Source organism: Triturus cristatus, chromosome 2_1 (genome assembly GCF_964204655.1).
Source record: "Triturus cristatus chromosome 2_1, aTriCri1.1, whole genome shotgun sequence".
Classification (NCBI taxonomy): Eukaryota; Metazoa; Chordata; class Amphibia; order Caudata; family Salamandridae; genus Triturus; species Triturus cristatus.
In genome coordinates, this window is record NC_140581.1 from 424300762 (window position 1) to 424324498 (window position 23737).

Sequence of the window (23737 nt, forward strand, 5' to 3'; positions counted from 1 at the left end):
TGTTGGTATGGGGTGATTCCCTTATTCTATTATGTTTTTGCTTATAGCTTTAATTTGAAACTAAATTCTTGCATTCTATTGTTTTCATGTGGTCTTAATTTCGCGAAGATCTAGAATGGCAAGAGGGGGATAGTTTTCGAGAAGGGGTGGTGGCTTATGTGAATTAACAAATCTATCTATACAAATGAGTAAACTTGTAGTCTGCACTCTTAATATATGTGGTTTGAACAATCCTAATAATCGGCGAGTTTTGGCCAAGGCATTTCAGGCACTATCCTGGGATCTTCTCTGTTTGCAAGAGACACATATTTCATGGTGAAATAGGGGCTGGCTTAATACGCTGGGCATGGATCTGGTTGCATGTTCACGTCAGTCAATTAATTCTAGGGGTGTTGCTATTTTATGTAGGAAGGGGGTAGCAACATTTAGGAAATCTAAGGAGGATAAGTGGGGACGGTGGGCAATATCAGAAGTTATTTTTAATAATAAGATTTTCACAATATGTACTGTATACGGCCCTAATTTGGATGACTCTGAATTTTTTGATAAGCTTAATCTGGAACTGTCTCTCTGTCCTCAACCTTTTATAATTTGTGGGGATTTAAATATACATCTCGATGGGGATTTTGATGTAATTGGTAGGCAGGCATATTTTGGCAGGAAGCCCCGAGTTTATAAAAGTGTGCGTAGATTGATCTTGGATCATGGACTTTGCGAGGTCTGGTGTAGGCTTAATGCTGGCCAGCTAGGTCATACGTTCTTTTCAGCTCCTCACAAAAAACTGGTCCCACTAGATTACTTTCCTGTCTCTTATTTCATGCTGGATAAGGTGTCTATATATACTTAGCCAAGGTTTATCTCCGACCATAACCCCTTAATTTTAGAGATTGAGTTTGATACGCTTATCTCCCGTAACTCTGAGTGGACTTTTGATAGAAAATTGCTGTTAGACTTGGAGTATTGTAACCGCATTAGGGATTGGATGTCCTGTTTTTTTCAGATAAATAGGAACTCTGCCGCAGGAGGGGTGGTTTGGGACGCGTTTAAGGTGGAACTCAGGGGTGAGACCCTGAGCTTCGCTGCACAAAAGCGTAAAAATATGAAGAAAATTATGGAAAAGCATATTCTGGATCTTAGCAATGTGGAACGTGAGCTGGACAAAAAAGTGAAAGAAGGAGTGGATTTGAATCAGGTACTGAGAAAACTCGCTATTAAAAAATCTGAAGTCTATCAGCAGTTTGCTGATGAGGCTGCTGCTAAATTTCAGCTCCATAAAAGGGAGTGCTATGAATATGGGGAGCAGACTGGTAGAGTTCTCGCGAACCGACTTCGCCAAAAAGAGGTACAAAACAAAATTACTAAAATCAAAGACATACAGGGAATAATCCAGGAATCTCCCCAAGGGGTTCGGAAAGCTTTTCAGGCCTATTATGAGGATTTATATTCTGATGAACAAACAGATAAGGCGGACAGCTATTTAGCAGGGATTTTGTCCTCTTCATTAACAGCAGCACAGAAAGATATTTTGTCGGAGCCGATTACATGGGAAGAAGTTGAGGCGGCTCTTCTTTCGCTTCCGCGCGGCAAAGCGATGGGTCCCGACAAAATTCCACTTGAGTTTTATACTATGTTCAGGGTGGAGCTGAGAGTAGAGTTAATGAATATCTTTCTCCATGCTTTTGAAGGCTGTCCTCCGGATTCATGGTCCAAAACGATGATTGTGGTGTTTAAGAAGAAGGGGAAGGATGGGCATCAGCTTGGGTCATATCGACCTATATCTCTGATAAATTCAGATAGTAAGATTTATTCCAAATTACCTGCTAGGAGAATTGTTAGAGTCATTACTTCAATAGTCTCAGTGCGCCAGCACGGCTTTATTGCCGGTCGGGGCACTACTGACCATATAAGGCGTGTCATATATTTATTAGACTGGGCACAGGCGACGGATTCCCAGTTGGGGGTGGCCCTGTTGGATGCCGAGAAGGCAATCGACAGGGTCTCCTGGGATTTTTTGTGGTCGGTTCTTGTATGGAAGGGATTCCCTCCCGATTTTTTGAAGGCTATACAGGCCCTATATCGGAAACCAGCTGCTACAGTCCGGGATTCAGGGGAGGAATCTGAGGAGTTCAGAGTGTTCAGGGGCACCAGACAGGGTTGCCCTTTCTCGCCTTTTTTTTGCTCTATATATAGAGCCGTTAATTTTTAAATTGGAACAGGATGCACTAATTGTTCCAGTCAAACCCCAGCAACATGATGTTAAAGTGCTAGCCTATGCTGACGATTTAGCAGTTCTTACAAGGGATGTGGTTAGTGCTTTAAATAGAATCGAGATTTTGACAAAGGAATTTGCAGCGATTTCTGGTTATAAATTAAATGTAGTTAAAACACAGATATTACACTCTGCCAAGGGATGCCCATCCGATGTTAAAGTAGTTAAAGAGGCAGTATATTTGGGCATTAAACTCTCTGCGAAAGTAGAGGATATTCCTGCCCTAAATGCCGATCCTATTGTCATAGCTTCCAATAAAACCTTGGAAAAACTAGACCACTTGCATCTGTCACTTTATGGAAGAAGCAATGTTATTAAAATGCTTATTTTTCCAAAATTCTTATATTTATTTCGCGCTATTCCGCTATGGTTTCCTAATTCTATATTTTTGAGATTAGAAAGGATGTGCTCCTGGTTTAAGTGGAGTTATAAAAGGGCGAGAAGGGCCCTGAGATGGCTCTATTTACCTAGTAGCCGTGGGGGGTGGTCCATCCCTAATTTCCGTCTTTATTATTATATATCATTGCTTCAGCACATTGGGGTTTTGATCTCCGGAGAAAGGGCTGCTTGGGACCCGGCTACCTTTCCTTCCATTTATGAATTAATTATGGGCCCAGAAGCTCGGTATCTATTTGTGAGGATTATAGAACCGAGTTACTACAAGAAAACTAGGTTTAAAATCTTGTGGGCCGCGTTTTTTGTATGGAAAAAGACACGTCTGCTGTTTAAGATAACGGATTTTAATTGCTATACTCCGATCGGTTTCTAGGGACCTTTTCTGTTGTTTTTTCAGTACTCTGTTGCGCGCATGTGGCGCGCTGCCGGCATTCGGACTATTGGGGATCTTTGTGAATATAGTCAAATTAGGACGTATGCTTCATTGAGGGAGAAATTCGATCTTGATAAGGGTGACTTTTTTAAATATTTACAGCTGCGGAGCTTTTTAGACAAAGCTATTATAAAGGGCACCTGTTCATTTGAGGATATACCCATTTTTGAAGTAATAATTCGCAGGGGAAAGTTGGCACTAATGTATCAAGAAGTTAGTCGGGGGCAGCAAGACGATCTTCTAGTACAGGAACAAAAATGGGAAAACAGGCTTGGGGTTTCGAATATAGATCTACAGGAAGCTCTGGAAATGGCTAATTCTATACTGCTGACTGGGAGTCAGTATTATATGGCGATTTTTGATTTATATTATACTCCCGCTAAGATAGCTAAATGGAAGACTGGAAGGGGGATAGGTGCCCCCGGTGCGGTGTGATTGCAGCTGATGCCCCACATATGTTTTTTTTATGTCGGTCTTTGGCCCCCTTCCTGCGTGATTTACAACATTTTTTGAATTTTTCTTTGGCAATACCGGTGGTCCTCAATGCGGGATTGATATTGTTTGGTATTGAATTTGATATAATAGTCAACAAACGGCTAGCACCACAAAAGGGCTTCTTATTTTTATGTATGGCGGTGCTGCGTCTCTGCATAACTTCGCAGTGGTTGAACCAGGATCCACCCTTATTTTCTGAATGGAGGGCGAGGATTCTTGCTTTATATCATATGGAAATGGCTCTATACAAACTGAAAGGTTATAGAAGAAAGCTATTTGGTGAGCAATTATGGGCACCATTAACAGGATGGCTCTGATTGAAGGTTATATTCAAAAAATTGTAATGAATTTGTATGAATTTGTTTCAGTTCTGTATATGTATTGTAAAAGGTTTTGTTTTCATGTAATAATAATGAAATCTGCTTTTGCCGAATAAAAATTATAAATAAATAATAAAAAAAAAATAAAAAAATAAAGATCAAATATTGGTAGTGGCAATCTGAAAATAAAAGGGTTGTAGTTACTGGTTAAATTAGAAACGACAAGCATTGTCATTCATACATCGCATAGATTGCAGTTTGCTTGAACCTTGTAGGGAGATGAGTCAGTGGATTTATAGTAACTGTTTCTGACATTTTAGGTTTTTAAATTCTTGCCTAGTACATAAAGCAGGATGACATTTATAATTAAAGTAGGAACACATTGTATTACTTACAGCGTAGAATGATGAAACGTATCTACTTAAAGTTTTATTGACTGTTATCGAAGACAAAGGGCTTTTCCCAATAAATATTATCACAGGTCGGGAAAAGTGTTGTTGACTACTGTCTTCCCCGCCCTGTGATAATATTCATTGGGAAAAGCAATTTGTGCGAGTCTTGAGTTCTCGTAATACACAGATTGAAGTGCCAGGACCTTTATTGTTAGCGGGAGCCCATCCCATTTCTGGCACGCTATTTCTTGATCCCTCAGAGCCTGGGTGAGTGCCAACTTGTGAGTCAGGCAAAGGAACAGGGGCGTAACAAACGCCCCCGCAGCCCCCGCGGTGCGGGGGGGCCCCCAGTCTTCGGTAGGTGAAGGGGGCCCCCTCAGCTCTTCAGTAAAGAGCTGTGAGTGAAAGGCTTCCTCTAGAAAGCAGGTGCAGTCTGCAGCCTGCTCTGCGCTCCTCCCGTAGACCCAGTGCAGGACTGAAGAGAAGCAAAGTAACAAGTTACATTGTTTCTCTTCAGTCAGAGCCGGCCGGAAAAAGGATGGGGCCCCGCACTCTTCAGAAACACCGGGGCTTTCAGGGAGAGAGGTTAGACTTGTAAAGAGCAGGACAGATAACATTCTGCAGCGTTGTCGGTAAGTCTAGCAGTTTTAATTGTGAGTTTTCATTGTGAGCTCCTTCAAAAAACATGCTATGTTGTGGGTTGATAACAAATGCCTCATATGTTTTAAAATGCAGCATTTACATTTCTACAGATAGGTTATCTGGGTCTTTAATTAGTCCCAGATGTAAATATCCTCCTGTCGCTGACCCTTTTCTTTGTCTCACACCACTAACAAGTGCAGGATATGTAGTTACCTCCTGCCAGGCCCGGTTCTAGAGGGTGTTGTAATCCTCATTGGCTTATGTGACATTCCCCATAGACTGATTTATTGTCTCTGTATAATGCGTGCTGTTATGTAAAGTACTGTGACGCTATGAGTAGCTCGGTACAACAAATGGAATGGATATGAGAGAGGGGCAACGGAGAGATGAGGGGCACAAGTGGAGGGTGGCAGTGAGGGAATCAGAGGAAGAGGTCATGGGGTGGGGAGCTACGGAGAGATGAGGGGCGCTGGTGGAGGGTGGCAGTGAGGGAGTCAGAGGAGGAGGTCAACGGGGTGGGTGGAACTACAGAGAGATGAGGGGCACTAGTGGAGAGTGGCAGTGAGGGAAGCAGAGGAGGAGGTCCTGGAGTGGGGGTGGAGCTGCGGAAAGATGAGGGGCACTAGTGGAGGGTGGCATTGAGGGAAAACGAGGAAGAGGTAATGAATGGGGTGGGGAGCTACAGTGAGATGAGGAGCACTGGTGGAGGGTGGCAGTGAGGGAGTCAGAGGAGGTGGTCACGGGGTGGGGGGAACAGCAGAGAGATGAGGGGCACTAGTGGAGGGTGGCAGTGAGGGAATCCGAGGAGGAGGTCACAGGGTGGAGGGGAACTACAGAGAGATGAGGGGTACTGGTGGAGGGCGGCTGTGAAGAAATCTGAGGAGGAGGTCATGGGGTGGGGTGGAACTACAGAGAGATGAGGGGCGCTGGTGGAGGGAGCAGTGAGGGAATCTGAGGAGGAGGTCATGGGGTGGGGGGGGGGCTATGTAGAAATGAGGGGCACTAGTGGAGGTTGGCAGTGAGGGGAGCGGAGGAGGAGGTCATGAGGTGGGGGAACTACAGAGAGCTGAGGGGCACTAGTGGGGGGTGGCAGTGAGGGAATCCAAAGAGGTCACGGGTGGGGGGATCTACGGAGAGATGAGGGGTGCTGGTGGAGGGTGGCAGTGAAGGAATCTGAGGAGGAGGTTATGGGGGTGGGGGGAATTATGGAGAAATGAGGGGCACTGGTGGAGGGTGGCAGTGAGGGAATCCGAGGAGGAGGTCAGGGGTGGGGGGGAACTAACGAGAGATGAGGGGCACTGGTGGAGGGTGGCAGTGAGGTAATCCGAGGAGGAGGTCATGGGGCTCGGGGGGAATTACAGAGAGATGAGGGGCGCTGGTTGAGGGAGCAGTGAGGGAATCTGAGGAGGAGGTCATGGGGTGGGGGGGGCTACAGAGAAATGAGAGGCACTAGTGAAGGATGGCAGTGAGGGAAGCCAAGGAGGAGGTCATGGGGTGGGGGAACTATAGAGAGATGAGGGGCACTAGTGGAGGGTGGCAGTGAAGGAATCTGATGAGGGGGTCATGGGGGGGGAACTACAGAGAGATGAGGGGCACTGGTGGAGGGTGGCAGGGAATCCAAGGAGGAGGTCATGGAGTGGGGGGAAATACGAAGCTATGAGGGGCGCTGGTGGAGGGTGGTAGTTAGGGAGTCTGAGGAGGAGGCCATGAGGGGGAGTGGCTATGGCGAGATGAAGGGTACTGTTGGAGGGTGGTAGTTAAGCTATCTACAGAGAAAGAGGTCAAAAAGACGTTTGCACCAGCAATAAAGCCGGCCCTGTCATGGCCTTTCTGTTTTCATTTATTTAATTAACAGTCAGGTGATTAGGACAACTGTGGAGCATACTTTATCATGCATGCTAATTATTTTTACTGCTATATTCAATGTTTCAAGTTTGAAGGTGATTTTACTATTGTTTTTTACTGGGAATAGTGAAAGTGGAACTGAATGGTGGCTGATATGGGGCTGGGGCCCAAGGTCAGGTGTGAGATAAGGTGTGATGGAGAAGGGTGGTAGAAAAGTGGATAATCAAGCCTGTAAGAGAGTGCGCTGCAGAGTCAGAGGTCAGGTGGAGGTAGTAATGAAGAGGGTTTCTCCCTGAAGGCTCGCACAGAGGAAGCCCGGGTAGTGTCACTTGCTTGATACTCCCACCTTAGAAACTTCCTCTTCCCATCAAAGGGACATTGCATGGAAGAAAAGCACTTTTTGAGAGTGATAACATTTAGAAAGAGACTTTGAAAAGAGTGTGTTTTACTGGGCCTTGTAAGAGTAAGGAGAGATAAAGGAGGGCCCAGAAGCAGGCCTGGCTAGATATATAAGCGATAAATCGGGCCAGCAGTGGCCCACCCGAATGTACCCTTGGCCCACCCAAATAAAAATTCCTGGAGCCGGGCCTACCTCCTGCCCCCAATTTTACCATTCCCCGTCCCACCCTTCGTGTTAGTTGGCACTAGCTTGGTTTTATTTTACCTTTGCCAATGCTTAATTACTTGCTTCACAAGCATTGGCTGCCGCTGCATGGCTCCCACGTGCTGGCCTCACACTTCGGAGCTGAGGAGACCCGTCCCCTGTTGCTGTAGACGCCTCGGTGCTGTTGCTCCACCCTGGTGTAGGCTGCCAGCTCCTCACCCTGCTCCTAAACCTCTTACTCATCAGCTCACAGCCTCACATCTACCGGGGCACATGAGCTGAGCTACCGGGAGCCGTTTGTGTTGGTCTTGGCGCTGTTCTGTGGTATTGCTTGCTGTGCTGGAAGGAGAGAGGGCTCCTTCCTGTCCACCTCTAAACAGGTGCCGGGGACTACAGAGAAAGGGGGCCGGGATTGACAACCCTTGTTGCATGTGACAATAAATGACCTAGTATTACATTCTCTCTATAATGGTGAGTTCAAATCAGAACATGCCAAATGTGGCCCTCGGGGTAAACGCACTGCTACTGGGCGCCAGAGACACACAAAAATCACTATTCGGCTCCCGGGCATCGGCTAAGCTTTATCCAAACAGTTCTGAAGTGCTGCTCACATGGTATTAAGAAGTCTTTTCTTGCACTTTTTCGTCGAACAGCACGTCACAGAGACCGGTCTGTGTGCAACCCATTAATAAAACAAATTGCACCTCTGCCAGTGGCATAGTGTTAACTTTTGTTGAAATAGTGCCAAGAAATACGCTTATGCTGTTTGTGAGCGCTATAAAACACATAAATTGTACCTATTTCAGCTGCACGCAAGTTACCAACTGAAGCGTGTTACAATAGCGCTTAATGGAAGGTCCTTGCTCTTCATCTGATGTGTGCATAAATTGAAAAGCATGTCACGCTTTGTTAGCACTGGAGTCGTAGAAGAATATGGAAGGATTTGCTGTCTTCGTCTTTCTTTTCTCATCTTGGTCTCTTTCAATCTTACTTTCATTAATCTTGCACTTAATTTACTAACTTTTCCTACTTATGCCTACTGCTGATTTTTGTTTCTACTCATATGTTGCATACTTCCTCTTACTGTGCTACGTAACCTCTTAATTTGACCTTTCTCTTACACCTCATATTTGTTCCCACTCTTAAGTTTTATTATTCCAACATACCCTTGCTTCCACTTACAATTTATTACGCCTATTTCCTCCTGCTCTTACTCATTTCTCCTCTTACTCCTATTACGTCTTCTAACTGCTATTCTTACTTTTGCTACTGTATTTACCAATGCCCTTATTACCATTAACTTAGTCCTACCTACTCCTACTTGCACTCTTACTCCTGCATACTCCTACTTGAACCTACCTTCCACTACTTTTACATCTAAATACTTCAGCTCTTCTGCTTAGCCATTCTTATGCCTATTCTTACTCATACTTGGGAGAGGAGTTGGCCTAACGGCTAGGGCGGTCGACCTCGAATCTGGGGAACTGGGTTCGAGTTTCAACAATGACGCTGAACATCTTGTGATTCTGGGCAAATCACTTAATCTCCCTGTGCCTAACAAATATGAATGTGTCCTCATGTAACGCAACTGGTGCTCATGAAAAGCGCTATGATACCCGATACGGGTCAAGTTCGAGCTATATAAAACTCCATAAAATAAATAAAAATAAAAAAAATGAACAGGATCTGCTCGGTCGCATTGGAAGGTAAACAAGCATTTGCAATGCAATTGGTCTCGCATTTGTGAGAGTTAGAGCTATTGACATTGTAAAGGACAGTGTATTTTACCTATGTGCTTGGAGTGGAGTGAATGTGTGTGGTGTCAAGTGGACATATGTGGTTTGGATTGGAATTGTTAGTTGTGGAATTGTATTGTGTGGATTGGATCTGTGTAGCGAAATAATGTAATTATGTGGATAGTAATTGTGTGGTATTGAGTGTACTGGAATTATGTGCAGTGGGATTGTGTGTCATGGAGTGGGATTGTGTGTCTTGGAGTGAGATTATCTGGAATGGTATTTTGCATTGTGGAGTGGTATGTAGTGGAGTTTACTTATGTGGTGTGCTGTTAAATATTATAGCATGATGTGGAATTTTGTGGTGTAGATTGGATGTATGTGGTGTGTTATGTAATTCTGTTGTTGGTTTGAGTTATGTAGTTTGTTGTTGAATTATGTGGTGTGGAATGGAAATGTGTAGAGTTGAAATGTGTGACGTGGAAGTGTTCGCTGCTGGGTGAAAATGATGTTGAGTGGTATTATGAGGCATGGTGTGAAGTGTAGTTATGTGGAATGTTGCTACGTGACAGACTGGATTTATGTGGAGTGTATTTATGCAATATGGATGAGAGCATAATTATGTGGAGGTAAATTATGTGGTGCTGAGTGGTATTATGTGGAGTAATTATGTGTGATGAATTGTGTGGGGATGAATTGTGGAATTGTGACGTGTGGAATTATGTGGCATGGTGTGGTGTATAATTGTGCGGAGTGGAATTATGTAGCATTTTGCAGAGTTGTATTTTGTGGAGGGTAATTCTGTGTTTTGGAGTTGCGTGTAAATATGTTGTGTGACGTATAATTATATAGGTTGAAGTGGAATTATGTGTACTTGAATTGTGTAGTGTGGAGTGTAATTATGTGGTTTGGAGTGCTATTAAGTTGTGTGGAATGTTATTATGTGATGTGGAATTATGAGGTATGGAGTGAAGTAGAAATATATGTTTTTTCATATTTAGGATTGTAATTATGTGGTATGGAATGTAGGGTTAAATTATTTATAGTTGAATAGTGTGGCATGGAATTATGAGAGGTTCAAATGTGCTGAGTTTGGTAGAATTAGGTAGCGTGGATTTGAGCAAGCTGTGCACGCTAAGGCTTTTATGTCATGGGGTATAAAGTTGACGATTGTCTATTTTTCTTTGTAAAAATAATTTGGGCTGTTTCTTTACCTTCCGGTACATTTCTGAACAATTTGTTAAGCTAAATTGTGATGTTTCTTTTTGTGCGTATGCAGGAAAGAACGAGTGTATGTGGAATGTTGCTACGTGGCATAGACTAGATTTATGTGGAGTGTATTTATGCAATATGGATGAGAGCATAATTATGTGGAGGTTAATTATGTGGTGCTGAGTGGTATTATGTGGAGTAATTATGTGTGATGAATTGTGTGGGGATGAATTGTGGAATTGTGAGACGTGTGGACTTATGTGGCATGGTGTGGTGTATAATTGTGCGGAGTGGAATTATGTAGCATGTTGCAGAGTTGTATTTTGTGGAGGGTAATTCTGTGTTTTAAAGTTGAGTGTAAATATGTTGTGTGACGTATAATTATATAGGTTGAAGTGGAATTATGTATACTTAAATTTTGTTGTGTGGAGTGTAATTATGTGGTTTGGAGTGCTATTAAGTTGTGTGGAATGTTATTATGTGATGTGGACTTATGTGGTATGGAGTGAAGTAGAAATATATGTTTTTTCATTTTTAGGATTGTAATTATGTGGTATGGAATGTAGGGTTAAATTATTTATAGTTGAATTGTGTGGCATGGAATTATGAGATGTTCAAATGTGCTGAGTTTGGTAGAATTAGGTAGCGTGGATTTGAGCAAGCTGTGCACGCTAAGGCTTTTATGTCATGGGGTATAAAGTTGACGATTGTCTATTTTTCTTTGTAAAAATAATTTGGGCTGTTTCTTTACCTTCCGGTACATTTCTGAACAATTTGTTTAGCTAAATTGTAATGTTGCTTTGTGTGCGCATGCAGGGAAGAACGAGTGTATGCAAAAAATCATCCCATGACTCAGTATTAACTTCCACAGCTCTAAGCAGTAATCCCAATCCTTGAATGAGTTACCCGTTTGCTTTACAACAACAGTTAGTAAAACAAGTAAGTGCTTTGCGAGCCTGTGTAAGTAGCAAAGGTTTTAAAGGGACTTGTTTTTGTGCAAAGTATTGCTTTTCCCAGTTCAAGGAAGGGATGGATGGTGCGATAGCAGAATATTGATTTGTGTGGATCTGGTGAGGACTGCGGGCAGCAAGTGCTTGATACGCTATTTGCATAAGAAAATACTATATATTTTTTTCGTTAAGGGGGAAGAGAAGCGTTCACCGACAGCATTCGGTTAGTCTTAGGGACACAAAGAATGCTGTGGTCTGTGGTAGATGGCGCCCAGAAGGCATAAGTATATGTATCAGGAGCTGCCAAGGAAAGGAAGTAGAAATGCGCTTTAGACGTTGCTGGTATTGATGGCTACTGTGCGGTTGCAGACTTTGCTGGGCTGACAGTTGGTGGGGAAATGCTATGTTGTCACTGTAGGTTTAATTCATGAAACGCATATTCTCTCTGGTGTTTGTCCTTGGGGTACTTGTTGACTGGTGCTACATATGGGATCTGGTTTGCCTTTGACAGCAGGTATGGTTTAGTGGGGTACATAGTGTAAATTAATGTTGGCGTGAGGAAACAAAAATCGGACCCTTTGTACATTTGATATTATTGTGTGCATCATGCAAAGGATGAAAAGTAGCAGGAACGGCTTTGATGCCGTATAGGCTAGCAGGAAGAAGTGTGTTGAGGTGATCAGTTAAAGAGATTGTTTAACATTTTTTAAACTTCCATAGTGGCATTGGGGAGGCCAGCAGCTGAAAGGCTCTGTCTTTACTGGTAGGCAGTGGTTAGATGGTGACCGGTCATCAGTCTTTCTGTGGGTGATGGACAGGGGAGCAGTAGGCGGCGGTCACAGGTTTGCAGTGACATCCGAGGGGTGGTTTTAAAGGCGGGCAGAAAAGCATAATTGCGGGTTTCATAGGGGTGAGGGTAGAGTGTAATGGATGCGTTAGTAGCAGGCACGACAGAAGTGATCTGCGTTTGGAGGTGGTTAACTGAGCGGGCTTCGCTTGAAGGTGGGTCATCAAGTAGGAGAATGTGTTTGGTGGGCCGGCTGGAGGCAGTGTTATGTAACTTTGCTGGAGGGCGCAGCAGCAGTATTTACTGATGTACGTAAATCGCCCGATGAGAGGGCGGATGTGACCAATAGAGGAACCAGAATCCTTTTTTTATGGCTGGGGTGAGCCCCGGCAGTATGGCGGGTCGCTGGCCTGAGAGCTTTTGACTGGCAAGGAGAATGGGGGGCCCCCTCCATGTACTTTGCAGGGGGGCCCCCTCTAGTTTCGTTACGCCACTGCAAAGGAAGTAATCTAATCACCTGACATTGTGCCAAAGCTGCCTTTAGGTATACCTGATTAAAGATGCAGTCGCCTTCTTTAGCAGAACCCAGTGTATGTGAGTCTGATTCTGGCCAAGCAAGCAGCAGACAACTTCAATGGAGTAGTCAGGTGTGTTCACTGTGACCTGAGCCATAACAGTTATTTGTAACTAATCGTAATTATTGGACTTTTGCACGTGTTCAGTTTAATTTTTAGCTTTCTTCTCTTCTTCATCAGTTCATGACCAGTGAAGTGGCAGCAGAATGATGTCATCCTCACAGCACAACAAACATCAGCTAATCTCAACTCCCCCCGCCCCCCCCCCCCACCCCCGGTCTGTGTAAAGGTAGATTTCTCTCCAGCTGCTCTCTCACCTCGCTGGCTTGGCTGGCTTTTGTGGGTCCAACATTCTTTTACCCCCTCCGTCCCACTGTGTGGCTTCCTTATTTGTTCTGTTCTTTTTCAGGGACCTATTGGTATTGCTGTACATTGGCGTGTCATGACTGGCATTGGGGCAGCGCACCTTTCAGTTTCCTACTTCTGTGGCCAAGCCTTCCCTGCACCAGGTTCTTGGAACCTGCTGTCGGTGAATGCTGTTGTGGCTCTTTTTATGAGTGCATTTACCTTTCTGTGTTGGTGGGCGATGTGGCAAGGTTTTATTTTCTTATGTGTTCCTTTTTATGAAAACTGTAGTACCAGGCTGACACAGGAGGTAGTAGGCTGGTTATTTATTGGCTACATGGATAGCAGAGCCAGAAGGACCAGCTCTGCCAACAGCTCCAACAGGAAACAAAAATAAACAAAAAAAACAGAAAAAAGGAAAACAGAACATCAAATGACAGTAACATAAAAAGCAAAGTTACGACCTGTACCTGGCAGGCCTAACAATGTTTCTAGAACTTTTCCTGGAACATGCTCGGTCAATACAAGGAGGATCCCTTTTTTCTGAAGATGAGGTGGCATCTCTTACCCGAACCTTCACCACCCTGTTGAGGTTCCACCAATGACCTCCCTCAAACTTTACTGTATTTCCAAGAATCTTGAGAACTTTGACAGGTTGACGGAATTTATTGTCACCTTTCTTAGCATGGACGGCAGTTTTAATCTTGATCATGTCCCCCACTTCAAGCGGAGCTACTCTTACACCTCTACAGGAGTCAAACCAGAGCTTCTGTTTAGATTGTGAAACAGACATGTTCTCACTCGCCAAAGACATTAACTGAGCAACATCGGATTCAGACCTGACCCACTTGCTCATCCAAGCATGCCTAAAACTAGTGTTCGGCTTCCGTCCCCTCAACAGTTCAAAAGGAGAAATTTTAGTGGCAGAGTGGGGTGTAGTTCTATCGAACCAAACCATGACATCTAGTGCTTTACAGATATCATGACTACGGGCTCCGGCCCATGATGGAGCAGGTAAAACAACATTTTGTATACCTCCTCTAATTTGCATGTACCTAATTGCGTAATCATTCTAAAATTAATTTAAGTAACCTGTTTGCAATGAAAATTTTATTAATCAACTTTTGCACCTTGATAAACACGAGATACACGTGGGACTAGATTGCTAATTGCATGGCAGAATAATTAATTAATTAACTATGGTACGCAGACTAATCTTAGATTATGGTGGAAATAGTAGAATTGCATGATTTATGTTGCTCTGTGATTGTCTATGCTTTAGATGCATCAAATGGTAAGTATTATTGCTTTAAATGTTGACACAGCTAGGAAAAAACTAAAATATATAACGGGATTAGTGTGGGTTTAAACATTAGCATCTTCATCTCTATATTTTAATTATTGTTATGTCTATTTTTGCTTAAGTTGGCATTCAGGCCTACTAGGCCGCAGTACCCAAGATGGCGTTCTCAGAAGCAGATGCCACCATGTGAGCGCGATGATTCCTGCGCATGCTCGGATGGCTCTGGAGATCACCAAGTAACCTGAACTTCTGACACTTCGTTCCCTACCAAGGACAGGAATTGGAATTGACTGCCAGCCAAATACATGACTATGTGGGAACAGCGGAAAAGACAATACAGAACCTGTGAAATGATTACTTCTTTTCCTTGAAGTGCTACATTCGCTGCTCTCGCCTGGGAGCCCGAATAAGACTTAACAATTTGCGCCATCCCATGCCAAGTCATCATGAAGAACCGGTTTTACGCTGAGAAAACTTTCAATAACCTACAGATAACCCCGAACTGTCCAATCATAACATTGTCTCTGCCCCTAAATGATGCCGTGTTAATATGAAGTAAGAGGGAAAAAGGGTATAAGAAGCCATCATCCGCTATTGGGGGGGGCTCTCGCTCAGTCTCTCTTTTTGGGTTGATCATTCGTGGCGTTGGGTTGCATTGAGCTGATATTAATCCATTGGTTTGCCTTGGGTTTATATGGCGTTTGGGAGAAGAGTTTGCTGTGCATCCTAAATTCCTGCCTGACGGTTTGATCTTTTGCTATGGGTCAGACAGCCGGTCCAGGGAGTTTTACCTGAGAATGCGGGGAGCTCTCTATTTCATCTGAGACCATCATCGCTTGCTAATTGGTAATTGATTAATTGCATTTTTCCTGATTAATGATTATTTTCTAATGTTTGATTTCTCTTTAATAAAATTAAAATTTATATTATGAGCTGTAGTTAAATAATGCAAACGAAAGAAGTTTATTGATTAGATAAATAACAATTGAAATAATAAGAAATGAGTTTGTAATTCTTTAATTAATTACAGAAAATACCAAATGTTTCCTAGGCTTTACTTGTGATTTAGCGGGTTCTAAATCACCATCAACCAGTCCAACTAATTGGTCTATCGACCAAGTGGTGGAGTGCCTTGATGTTAAGGTCAGGATTCTGAAGGTGTATATGTAAAAAGTGTATATGATGTAAATACAATTTAATCCTGATAGGTAATAAGGTACCCACATGTCCAGTGCTTTATTCTCCTGTGTACAGATTCGAGTGAGTTCGGTTGAATGAAGAGAGTGTTGGTGTTATGGGCCCCACCAATGAATGAGATGTATGAATGAGCTGTTGTGAATTAGAATCTGTGACATAAGGAGAATATGAAAATCTTGTAGACCGCGCTGCATCAGATTTCTTGGTAGTAGATTGATGGTTATTATTGACCAGTTTGGTGATTAGTAATGGTTATTTTGACTAGATTAGTGTACATAAAACCCCTATATTCAAAGGTTTATGTCTAACACTTTATGTTGAGTTTGTGTTGCGTTTTATGTTGTCAATTGTTTTAAAGACTTCCGGGAAGTAGGAAGTTGATTGCCCTGTATGCAGGCAGGGGGAAATGTGTGGCAAGTGAAGTCGCACAGTGCATTGTGTGATTTCAAAGTGGTAACATCGTCGTGTGTTATCTTTAGGGACATTTTCCGTGTGAGAGTGGTGAATGGATAGCGAAGGCCACCTGTGAAATTTTAGCCTTAAGAACAGGAGTCAATTGTGAGCTCTGAATACGCTTATCCCTGGGAAAGTAACAGGTCTTCCCTAAGCTTATAAGAATTGTAAGGTAGAGGGAAGTGCTACTTTATCGGCGAAAAGTGAAAATTCTGTGGTAGGGTAGAGATAAGCGCTGCCTACTGGAAAGACAGAATTCTTGTGTAAATTAATAAAAGCTATCTCTTTGGTTTAGCGAAATGGGCAATGGAGTTGTTTTATGTTGTTACTAACAGGTTTGATTAAAGAAGAGAAATGTTTGCCGAAAAATGTTGTAAAGGAGGGGTCAGCAAGAGCAGGAGTAGTGAGGGAGGCTGACGTCAGAAAGACCGCGCTGGGATTGGTCAGCTACGGACAGACAAAGCGTTCATTGATTAGTGCGTTAGTGTGAGAAATGCTGGGATTGGAGAATTACCAGAGTGACGTAGACGTACAGGATTGGTGCGTTAGTGTGAGTCGCGCTGGGTTGGTCGGAATACTGAGAAGCCGTAGAAAGGGATTGCAAAGCTTAAGTTGATTAAGAACTTTTGAAAGTAAAAATTATGTACTACGATCCACCTGAGAAGGAAAGAAATTCATGTTTTGGAAAGAACAAAGGCCTTTTAAAAAAGGATAAGCCGATTGTAACTAGGGAAGGGCAGATACTTCCTCCACCGAAAACGGCTTCATCTTTTATGGTGGCGAAATATGGTTATCATACTTGTATTTGGTTGGAGAATTGGGCAAAGTATACCAAAGATGATGGAGTGTTAGTGTTTCTGGAAAATGGTTCATTTGGTTTGGCAGTACTACGAAATTTAAGAGATAGAATGATGAGGTTAGAACCGAAACTCAGACCTACCCAATTCGAGGCTTTGACTGAATGGGAAGAAGAGATGTATGAAAGGGAAAGGCATCGGAGTGGGAGAAGGTATAATTATATATTTGGTAGACATTGTAGTCAAGAAAGTCATGATGACAGAATGAGAAGATGGCGAAATGCGAGCATGACTGATGGTATGTTTCCTCTGAGAAATGCGGGAGAAATTAGTGGCAGAAAATGCACAGAAAAAAGAAATACCACAGGGTCAGAAGGCTACAGATACGGAGTGAGTGAATCAGAGGATAAAGTGTTGGAGGACATGTTCTATAAAACCCCCCCCCTCCATATCAACAGGATTCTGCGTTGATGACGCCAAGTGCACCACCACAGAAGACTGTAAAGAATTACATTTTTGAACCAATGCCTACTAATTTTGGGAAAAATAATCCATTTAAAGATTCAGAAATGTCACAGACCGTAAGAACTTAAAATGAAAAATCTGCAGAATTAGCTAGATCTACATTAGAATTAACGGAAAAGATTAGAGAGTTAACAAAGAATATGGCAGCAGTGACTGTGCCTCTAACTATAGGACCAGTGATACTTGTTTTTGATAAACAAAAGTGTTAGACCTGGCACCTTGGCGTGAGTCTCTCTTCCACTTTTTGTTGATGTGCCTCATGTGTTTTGCTGGTGTTAGCTGCTCAGAGCACTGTGCCACTGCCAACCAGTGCCACAGTGCAAGTGCTCCCTGTATAAAATATATATGTTGATGGGATTCCATGATTGACTTATTTGGATTACTGTCAGGCCCCAGTAAAGTGCACCAGGAGTGCCCAGGGCTTGTAAATCCAAATGCTGCTAGTGGGCTTGCAGCAGTGGTTGTCCCACCCACAGAAGCAGCCTTGTAAAATGTGTCTAAGGTCTGCCATTGCAGAACCTGCGTGCAGTCTGGTACTGTCATGCTGACTGGGCAAGTGCACCCACTTGCCAGTCCCTAAACCTTCCCTTTACTTCATGTGAGTCACCCCTATGGTAGGCCCAAGGGCAGGGTGCATTGTAAGCATAAGGTAGGACAAGCCCTTATGTGTGTGGCATGTCCTAATAGTGAATTACAGCCATTTTCGTGTTTCACTATTGCAAGGCTACCTGCTCCCATAGGCCAGAATGGGCTGTTAGAATTGTTACATTCTATGATCCTAACAGACCCAGGGAACATGATAGAAATTCAAGTTTAGTTTGCCTGAACTCAGAATAATAAAATACATATTTTAGTAAAGTTTATTTTAATATTCTGTGTTTGCAAATACCACTTTTAGAAAGCTGGTATTTGCTTGCCTAACCATTTCAGTCCGCCTCTGCTATGATGAGTATCTGCTGTCTGGTTTCTGTGAGTGACAGGGCTGGGGGATTCCAGAGGGCAGGGCTAGGTAGCCTGGTGGTGAATAGAGAGATTTACATCCAGATGGGTGGGAGGAGTACACCTGGACTCTGAATAGGGCTGTGCTCTGCCACCACAATGCTGGCTCCACCTCCTGTGGAGCGTCTGATGTCTCTGCCCTGCACCCTGAATGGAAAGTCAAAGACATGTCAACAAAGTGCTCAGGAACTGGTTCTGGCTGGGCAAAGGCCCCTCTACCCCAGAGGAACAAGGGAATTAGGGGTATAAGTATTGGGACCCTGCTCCCAAGAAATTAGATCCAGATATGCCAAGAAGAAACCTCTGCCTGAAAAGAAGGAACTGGGAAAGCTGAAGGAGGAATACTGTCCCTGACCTGGGGGATTGGCCTGCAGTGGTTGCCTTGCTGCTGAAGGAGAGGAGAAAGACTCAAAGACTTTACTTTTAACTTGTGCCAAAGATCTCCAAGGGCTTGTGAGTGAGCTTGCCCCCTGAACGAAGTCCCAGGACCAGTGGACTTCACCCGCCTTGAGGAGAGCTGCTGGAAACGCTGTTTTCCCTGTAGCGCTGAGGCAGGGAGCTGTGTGCGCCTCGTAAGATCTGCCAGAACTCTGTGAAACCCCGTGCCATGCCGTCCGCCTCAAACAACGCAACTCTGAGCCCAACGACCCGCACCAGCGCCGTCAACGAGCCGTAGCTCGCACCGTGACAGAGGGACACCGCACCGCACTTCGTTTCACCCCCCCCCCCCCCATCGAGCTGCTCTGATCACAGCACACCCGGCCGCTGATGTCAAGCCTACACTCGCGCTGACAGGTGAAGTACGCTTCGCCCATCCGCGTCGTACTGGCCGCCTCGCACCGCGCCGAAGGACTGACAAGCACCCCTCCCAAGGTACGGCTCGTACGCCTCAACGTAACAAGATCGCACCGCACCAGGCACCGTCCCCTCAAGTAACGCGCCTCTGAGTTCCTAACGACCGCACTGAGGCCATCTACGAGCCGTAGCTTGCACCGTGACAGGAGGACATCGCCGCGTACACCGCTTTCTTTTACATCGTCCCGTCGGTGCCGGACACATCCAAATTAAGGTACTGTGAGCAACTCGCCTTGCATTTGCGCGCACATCGGACCGAAGCGTCCGTTGTGCCGGTTAGACTCTTCTTGGCCGTTTCATCACCGGAAGAGCCCGACAAAGGGTGCGAAGCGCACAGAACTCTAAGTTAAGCATTCTTAAAATCAGAACTCGTTATTGCTGACTGTATTGTGGATTATCCTAGTCGTTATATGGTCTTGTGCTAAGTCTTACATAAAAGCTAAACTATTTTTGATATAATACAAGCGTGGTGTCCATTTGTGGTGTTGTCACTAAGTTATTGTATGTGGTCACAAATGCTTAACCTACAACGCCTCTGAAATAAGCCTTGACTGCTCGCGCCAAGCTACCTAGAGGGTGAGCAGGGGTTATTTTGAGAGGGTAATCCCCTTGTCCTGACTGGAGGAGAGGGTCCCTGCTTGTCACAAGTACCAACCTGTGCCAACCTGTGCCCCCCAAATCTAACATTGGTGGTCAGCGGTGAGGATCCCGAATTTGCATTTGTGATTCATGTACAGTGATTGGTGAACACTACTTAGTGAGTTCAGACCATAACGCAGCCACGTACTGTTTTGATTCTTGTTTTGCAAGAGATCTCCATTTTTGAAAAGTCATGCCTGGTTCAGTCATTTTTCAGAAGGCACCATCTGTAGTCTCTGAAAGCGAAGAAGTAGAATGAAAAGAGGAGAGACTAGAGAGCTACACCAAGGCCCAGCTGAAGGGCTTCTGCAAAAAGTTAAAAGTTCCCCATGCTGGATGCAAGGTCAAGACAGATCTACACAAGGCGCTGAGGGACTGGATTGAGTCAAGGAAAGAACCTGAGGATTTGGTGGAAACTGAACAGGCAGAAGGCAACAGTAGCTTTGGCAGAGGCCTGTCGCCAGAGGAGTTGGCAGACAGGAAAGAAACCAGGATGCATGAAATGGAGATGGCAAAGCTCAAATTGAATGGGCAACTGGAGCTGGAAAGCAAAAAGCTGGCTCTGGAAGAGAGAAGAATCCAAATGGAGCATGAGATGGCTTTGAGGGAATTGGATCTAAAGGCCAAGAGCTTACTCCCTCTGGTGGCAGCACACCGCCAGTGCAGGTAGAATCAAGAGTGTACATACCAAAGGAGGTGGTTAAATAATTTTTTAAGAATGATGACATAGGGGAGGAGCCTAGCGCGCAACCAAGATGGCCGCGTAGGCACAGGGCTCCCGAGGGCCTCCACAACCTCCCACGTCTATCCTGAATTTATCCTGATTCTATCGACGGGCTTCTACGGGCGAACCTACGTGGAGGTGATACCTGCTGTCCAAATTCAAATCGGACATCGGGAGCCGGAATAGTATCGACTCCAAGTTGGCGGCCTACTCCAGACCTTGCCCCGGACTCGAGTTGGCGTGGTGCCCGGGCCGAAAGTGAACAACAACAGCATGCAGGACTTGGGCCGGTGCGCACCCCCTACTTTCACTTTCGGTTTCGGGTCTCCTCGCTGAACCTGAGGGGCCTTGGATTGTCATCACACATTTATAGTGGGACGATTGGGTAACCTGCCTGCTCTTGGACACTAGCTGGGACTACCCTTTGGGGTCTCCGAGGCTTCCTAGATTGGTTCTCCGGTGCTCGCTCATCGTGTTGGTGGCCGACACCCTTGACGATCATCAGACAATGGCGGCTAGATTGGACGGAGATAAGCAAAAATCCAAGACGACTAGGCGGGGAGCTCATACCCAAGCCAACAACATGGACCGCTATACCCAGTCGAGAGGTTCCCCTGGTGGCCCGCATAAGTCGCCGGAGAGATCCAAGGATGGCCCGGGATCGTCAACGGAGTTAACATTGCAGGACATCATGGGTGCCATCGAAGAGATGAAAGCGGCGGTCGGCCAGCGATTCGATACATTGGCCCATAAATTGGACACAGTTTTGATCGACGTTAAACTAGTCAGAGCGGACCTTTCACAAACGAATGAAAAGGTCAAATCCTTGGGTCTGACGACGTCGAGTCTGGTAACGGACGTGTCTGACCTGCAAGCTGAGGTCCGTAATCTGCGGACGTCCACTGCTTTGTCTGTCCGTCGATTGGAGGATTTTGAAAGTAGGGCTCGGCGGAATAATGTGCGCATAATCGGGGTGCCGGAGAAATCGGAGGTCCCTGCTGCTGACCTCTTTGTGGAAGACCTTGTGATCAACCATCTCGTACCCAAAGGCTTGAGTAAATTCTTTGCGGTTGAGCGGGCCCATAGAGTTCCGGGTGGTAAGCCTAAACCGGGTGCTCCCCCACGGCCCATCATCGCCAGAATTTTTCATTTCAGGGACAGGGACGCTATACTGCAGGCCTCGAGGGTGAGTGGGCCGACGAAGTTCGAGAACACTCATATAAGTTTCTACCCGGACTTCACACAACTGGTCCAAAAGCAGCGACAGGAGTTCATGGGTGTCAAACGGCGACTGAGAGACATGGACCTGAAATATGCGATGCTCTTTCCGGCCAGGTTGCGGGTTGAGTTTGAGGATCGGACGCACTTCTTTGATCGGCCGGAGGAGGTTGGAGATTGGCTTGATACCCTGCCTCAGCAACGACGTCGAGAGGGACAGACCGAGGGGAACGGAGCGGGCGCGGCTGGACAGGAGTAGACTTTTGGTTCCCGGTGACTGACTATTGTGATGGCACTTCCATATTTTGGTTTGGTGTTTCTATTCAGCGCCTTATCCTTCAATGCCCGGGGGTTGTGGGGTGCTCAGTGAGGCTCTTTCCTCCTCTGGGGTTTTCTTTTTGTAGCATAGTTAATGTTAGGGTGACAGGCACACTGCAAGTTGGGGGGGCTACATGGGCTCACGCAGGGGTGCAGGGTGGGGGGAGTTGTAACGGGAAGGTTGGTGGGGAGGGGGGGAGTTGGGGAATGTTTGTTTGTTTCACAAGGCAATGTGAGGTTAGCTGCTGATTTGTTCTGGTTGTGTTCTCCGGGATGTGGGCATCATGCACGGGAGCGGGGTGGGGGGTAAGTGATTGAGAATACTTTCGTGGAATGTGAACGGACTGGGGGATAGGATCAAGCGCGGGGTGGTGTTGCAGTTTTTGAAACGGATCTCGCCCGACATTGTTTTCCTGCAGGAGACACATCTGATTGGGAACTCCTTCCATGCCCTGAATAGGCGGGGCTATCGCCTTGCTGTTCACTCTGGTTTCACTTCTGGCTCTAGGGGAGTGGGTATCTTGGTCAGGGCCTCTCTCCCGTTGGAGGTGGACGAGGTGCTCCACGATGATAGAGGGCGATATGCAGCATTGGTGGGGAGATGGGAGGGTAGAACTGTTTCGCTCGTTGCTGTTTATGTGCCACCGGGATTGCAGGCGGCTACATTTGCGGATTTGGGGCGTTTGGTCCTGGGACTTCCTGGGGGGGGTTCTGGTGTTAGGGGGTGATTTTAACGCTGTTGTATCCGGTATGGAGGACCGTCACCCCCCCAGGGATCTCCCTAGAGCCCAGGCCTGGCTGGGTGGCTTTCTAGATACTTTAGGACTTATAGATTGCTGGAGACTGATGCACCCGGGGCAGGCACAATACACCTTCCACTCGGGGGCCCACGGGAGTCTCTCGAGACTTGATTATATACTTATGCCAGCGTTCCAGGCTGGAATGATCGGGGAGGTGCGTCATTTGGCCCGAGGTATTTCTGACCATTCCCCTCTATTGTTGCAGATGGGGGTTGTTCCTGGGGCAGAGGGAAGAGTAGCGCCAATTAACCCCTGGTATTTACGTAACCCTAATGTTCGCGCTGAACTGGTTAAGTCCATTGATCACTACTTCAAAGATAATGTAGGGTCAGTGTCGTCTGCTGTCTCCCTATGGGAAGGTTATAAAACGGTGATCCGGGGGCATGCCTTGTCCCTTATTTCCCATGCTAGGAGGTGCGGGAGGGAAGAGGTGGTCCGCCTGGAAACTGACATAGCTGAGATGGAGGGGGATTTGGAGCGGGGTGTCACGGATGAGAAATTGCACGTTCTCAGCCTTAAACAGTCAGATTAGAGAGCGCTGGTCACGGATGCTGCTAAAAGGATGAGTAGAGAGCAACAAGGACGACTGTATGATGTGGGAGATAAGGCCGGAAAGTTGATTGCTTGGTTGGACAGGAAGGAGAGAGCGAGTAGAGTGGTGCCGGTTGTGGAGATAGTGGATGGCGTGTGTGTGACTGACCCGGTAAAAATTGTTGACTGCTTCGCGGATTACTTCCGTGGGGTATACTCTCCGGTCTCTGGGTGCTCGGAGGAGGACTCTCATCTGTTACTTAGAGATATTGCATTGCCGTCCCTCTCGGAGGCCGATAGCATATTGATGGAGGCGAAGTTGTCGCCGGATGAGATTGCTCTGGCCATTCGCTCGATCGCTTCTGGTAAGGCCATGG